Genomic DNA, 6,001 nt, shown 5'->3' on the forward strand with positions numbered 1-6,001 from the left:
TTGGACCTTTAACAAACAGCGACGGTGCACTAGTGACTGACAGCCAACACGTTGCAAACCTATTAAATAATTACTTTTCCTCGGTGTTTAATAACAGTCCTCCCACCACCACCAACAACACCAGTACTAATGTAAATCCCGAGCATGCATTGTCTAACTTTGAAATAAAACCCGATGAAGTCCTTAAAGCACTCAAATCACTTAAAACAAATAAAAGTCCTGAACCTGATAAAGTATATCCAACTCTGCTGAAAGAAACAAAGAGCGAAATACTCTCCTCCCTCACAACCGTATTCAATATGTCCTTGCGACAAGGCATTGTCCCTTCAGATTGGAAAAAGGCTAACGTGACACCGATTTTTAAGAAAGGAGACAAAAAAGTACCAGGTAATTACAGGCCCATTAGTCTAACTTCGGTTGTAGGTAAGCTACTTGAGGGCATAATTAGAGACAAAATTGTGAGTTACCTTGAAAGCCACTCATTAATTGGGGACTCACAACATGGCTTCCGAAACAAAAGATCCTGCCTATCAAATCTATTAACCTTTTATAACGACCTCTTCACTGTTTATGACGTAACCAAATCACTGGACGTAGTCTATCTTGATTTCCAGAAAGCGTTTGATAAAGTCCCGCATCATAAATTACTTTACAAATTAAAGCAAATAGGTATTGACGGTCAGGTAAACCAATGGATCGCGAATTGGTTGAGCAACAGACAACAAAGAGTAGTGATTGACGGATTTAACTCAGAGTGGGCGCCGGTCACTAGTGGCGTCCCTCAGGGCTCAGTTCTTGGCCCAGTGCTCTTCATTATTTACATCAACGACGTGGATGTTGGACTCAATAACCGCATTAGTAAATTTGCAGACGACACAAAGATTGGTAACTCGGTTCTCACTGACGAAGACAGGCAAAGCCTCCAAGAGGATTTGCACAAAATTTCATCTTGTTCGGATAGATTGGAGATGACCTTTAACGTAGATAATTGCCAGGTACTTCAAGTTGGAACGAGGAATAAGAAGTTTGATTACGACATGCGCGGCGTTAAACTCCAACGCGTTCAATGCGTCAAGGACTTGGGGTACAAACTCGAGTCAAACCGAAAATTCTCAGAGCAATGCATCGATGCAGCAAATAAAGCGAACAGAATGTTGGGCTTCATTAAAGAAACTTTTATTTAAGAATAAAGATGTAATACTCCCGCTCTACAACAGTTTAGTCAGACCCCACTTGGAATATGCGGTACAGTTTTGGTCTCCCCACCATGCAAAGGATATTGCTAAATTAGAAGGTGTTCAGCGTCGGGCAACGAAAATGATCCCTTCCTTGCGCAACAAATCCTACGAAGAAAGGCTTTCTACCCTTAACATGTTCTCTCTTGAGAAACGTCGCCTCCGAGGAAAACTGATCGAATGTTTTAAAATACTTAATGGTTTCACGAATGTAGACAGATCAACATTGTTTATGATCGATGACACTTTGCGCACGAGGAACAATGGCGTAAAACTCAGATGTAGACAAGTAAATTCAGACTGCACCAAATTTTTCTTCACCAACGTTGTAGTGCGAGAATGGAATAAGCTCCCATCATCAGTGGTCCAGTGTAACACGATTGACTCCTTCAAAAATAAGCTCGACCGTCACTTCCTTCAACTTAATATCAACTAGAGTAGAAATGCAACGTTTTGGAGTCTTCTGATTAATGTAAAATCACTTAGGTTTAAGGACAGACCACCAAGTCTGGACCATGGGGTCTGTGTGGTCTGATTTTCTATGTAAATCTATGTAAATCATCACCACCATCATCACCACCACCACCACCATCACCACCACCACCACCACCACCACCATCACCACCACCATCATCACCACCATCACCACCACCATCATCACCACCATCATCACCACCATCACCACCACCATCACCACCATCATCACCACCACCATCACCACCACCATCACCATCATCATCATCACCACCATCACCATCACCACCACCATCACCACCATCATCGCCACCACCATCACACCATCACCACATACCTGCCTTCATCTCCTCAGCTGAAGCATTACCAAACCACGGTCCTACCTGCAACAACAACAGGTAAGAATAGATTACTCACCTGAGAGAGAGAGAGAGAGAGAGAGAGAGAGAGAGAGAGAGAGAGAGAGAGAGAGAGAGAGAGAGAGAGAGAGAGAGAGAGAGAGAGAGAGAGAGAGAGTTTAGTTCCTTACCCTCTTCCTTCCTTCCTTCCTACTTCACCTCAAAACCTCCTTTCCTTCTTTTCTTCCCCTTTCTTCAACTTCGTGCCCCAACGCGCTGAGGGGAAGGAAGGGTGCGTGATTCTGCTGTCCCGCCACCACCAGCCCCCTCTCAGGCCCCTTATAGGCATGCATCACAACTTCAAAAGATACTCACAAAAGCTTGGACGCCGCTGTTAATCACTGTCGTTTAGAAGCAGGGCTGTCACACTGGTAAAACACACATTAGAGGGCTATCCGGTCATTTCGCCCACATGCCATTTCGCCACACTATGGAGTCATTTCGCCCACAGGTCATTTCGCCACACTATGGAGTCATTTCGCCCACATGCCATTTCGCCACACTATGGAGTCATTTCGCCCACAGGTCATTTCGCCCACACTATGGAGTCATTTCGCCCACACTATGGAGTCATTTCGCCCACACCATGGAGTCATTTCGCCCACACCATGGAGTCATTTCGCCCACACCATGGAGTCATTTCGCCCACACCATGGAGTCATTTCGCCCACACCATGGAGTCATTTCGCCCACACCATGGAGTCATTTCGCCCACACCATGGAGTCATTTCGCCCACACCATGGAGTCATTTCGCCCACACTATGGAGTCATTTCGCCCACAAGTCATTTCGCCCACACCATGGAGTCATTTTGCCCACAAGTCATTTCGCCCACACTATGGAGTCAATTCGCCCACAAGTCATTTCGCCCACACTATGGAGTCAATTCGCCCAAAAGTCATTTCGCCCACACTATGGAGTCATTTCGCCCACAAGTCATTTCGCCCACACTATGGAGTCATTTCGCCCACAAGTCATTTCGCCCACACTATGGAGTCATTTCGCCCACACTATGGAGTCATTTCGCCCACAAGTCATTTCGCCCACACTATGGAGTCAATTCGCCCACAAGTCATTTCGCCCACACTATGGAGTCAATTCGCCCACAAGTCATTTCGCCCACACTATGGAGTCAATTCGCCCACAAGTCATTTCGCCCACACTATGGAGTCAATTCGCCCACAAGTCATTTCGCCCACACAATGGAGTAAATTCGCCCAAGTCATTTCGCCCACACTATGGAGTCAATTCGCCCACAAGTCATTTCGCCCACACTATGGAGTCATTTCGCCCACAAGTCATTTCGCCCACACTATGGAGTCATTTCGCCCACACTATGGAGTCATTTCGCCCACACTATGGAGTCATTTCGCCCACAAGTCATTTCGCCCACACTATGGAGTCATTTCGCCCACAAGTCATTTCGCCCACACTATGGAGTCATTTCGCCCACACTATGGAGTCATTTCGCCCACACTATGGAGTCAATTCGCCCAAAAGTCATTTCGCCCACACTATGGAGTCAATTCGCCCACAAGTCATTTCGCCCACACTATGGAGTCAATTCGCCCAAAAGTCATTTCGCCCACACTATGGAGTCAATTCGCCCAAAAGTCATTTCGCCCACACTATGGAGTCAATTCGCCCACAAGTCATTTCGCCCACACTATGGAGTCAATTCGCCCACAAGTCATTTCGCCCACACTATGGAGTCAATTCGCCCAAAAGTCATTTCGCCCACACTATGGAGTCAATTCGCCCACAAGTCATTTCGCCCACACTATGGAGTCATTTCGCCCACACTATGGAGTCAATTCGCCCACAAGTCATTTCGCCCACACTATGGAGTCATTTCGCCCACACTATGGAGTCATTTCGCCCACACTATGGAGTCATTTCCCCAAAGGTTACCGGTGGTTCATTTACCTCTCACGCGTTTCAATTGGGTATATTCATTCTCAGCATGCAGTGAATGGGCTATTGTGCCCAGAGGGAACTATATTCTTTCAGTTATCGTAAATTACCCGTGTTTCTCTGGAACTTGTAACAATTAATTACACTTCAATACAATGAGTAACACTGTTGTTAATAAAAATGTAGCTGATCATTCTCGTTTTCTTATTTATTTGTAAACGAGAGAAAATAATGCAGCGTAGAATATTCGCTTTTTGGGATGAGCATGTAAGGGGCGAGAGGTCATCATATGATCAACTGCTGAAAGCTTGCGCTCATCTCAATGGCCCAGTGTGCAGCTGAATCTTGCATGTATTAGTAAAGGTTATTTAAGTAGGTCTTAAAGGTTTTAATCATATATTTGTATTCGGCACATGGGTTTAATAAACTTACATATAGCTTTTCTCTTTTTAATTCTCTATTTACCACTCGATAAAAGCCCCGACAAGCCTTCTACTGCTGCACTGCCCTGATGGCGGCCTCTCCAACTACACACCAATGACATGGTACTATATGACTACTCCAACAATGTAGACGTGACGTGAAACGTGTGGGCGAATTGACTTACATGTGGGCGAACTGACTCTGACATGTGGGCGAATTGACGTGTGGACGAAATGACCGTAAACCATGTTTTTGTTGTCACTGAGAATACAAACTTGAGATATTTCCTTCCTCCTGTCAAGGCATTCTCCTCCCTTCTCGTGCTTATATATCACGTAGAAATATTTTGGAAGAGGAAAATAAAAGTTTGAACAATGACAAACAATTATTGGATGCCCAGTAATAGGTCGCTGCCTCAATGGTTAACACATGACGTCACGGATTTCCCAGCGGTCACCTTTGCTAACATTATCGGGACGGTGAGTTGCATGCTTCTTGTCATATTGTTTTGCCTTCAGCTGCCTCCTATGCTGTAAAAAGAATACTATAGACCTTTTGGGAACTACCAGGCAAGCAGCAGCCAGGCGATCTCTTCCTTTGCTGATCCATGGCTGCAGACACTTATCCTAACTTTAAAACTTGCTCAATGATGGAAGTTTATTTTAGTGTTATTTTAACCATAGTAGGATTCACTAATGTCACGATACTGCACAAATGCTTGAACCTAATCATTGCTAAGTGTTTAGACATAGTGCACATGTAGGCTATTCATCTTACATAAATTTAAACCAATTCACAAGGCTTCAGCACAAGGGTCAGTGGTGGCAGCCTCTAGGAGACTCCTTAAATTCTTGTTATTAAATTTGAGTTGTTGTTTCTTCTGCATCTGACACAGTGTTTGTCCCCCTATGAGAGCTTCCCTCAAGGGGGTGGCCACAACAGTATATCTCCAGCTTTCCCTGTTATATCTCTCAGCACACTTAGTCCCTCATCTACCATCTCTCTCATTCTTGTCCACTCTATTGATCCATTTCTCTGGTGGTCCGCCTCTAACACCCTCCCTCGTGCCTGTCACATGTTTAACCCAATTGGCACATATTTCGCCTTCACTGGCTTTCTCTGCCTTGTGGTGGATAGTGGAGTGCTTCCCATGTGATATTGATATGCTGGATTTCCCCTCCCAAGGTGCAGGACTTTACATTTTCTTCACTGAATTGTAGCAGCCACTTTTTGTTCCATGTTCCATTCCTGTAGCTTGGTGATGTCTTCTTGTAGGAAATCTGCAGTCAAGGGGTTGAACCATCTCAGAGCACCACACTTCACCCATTCAACCATTCCACAATATACATCCATGACTGTTACACCCACACCAAACCTCTGATACAAGCTTTCATTCCTTTCTCCCTCCCATCCTTACACAACACATTAAAGTTATCATTCCTTCCTCCTAGCACTGTCCACCCCCCTAGCACAAAGGAAGCTACTCTAACCCTCACATATATAACAGGAAACTGGAGCCAGCAGGGATGAGGGTTGTCAGCCAAGTACACAGGCAGC

This window comes from Eriocheir sinensis, unplaced genomic scaffold (genome assembly GCF_024679095.1).
Source record: "Eriocheir sinensis breed Jianghai 21 unplaced genomic scaffold, ASM2467909v1 Scaffold129, whole genome shotgun sequence".
Classification (NCBI taxonomy): domain Eukaryota; kingdom Metazoa; phylum Arthropoda; class Malacostraca; order Decapoda; family Varunidae; genus Eriocheir; species Eriocheir sinensis.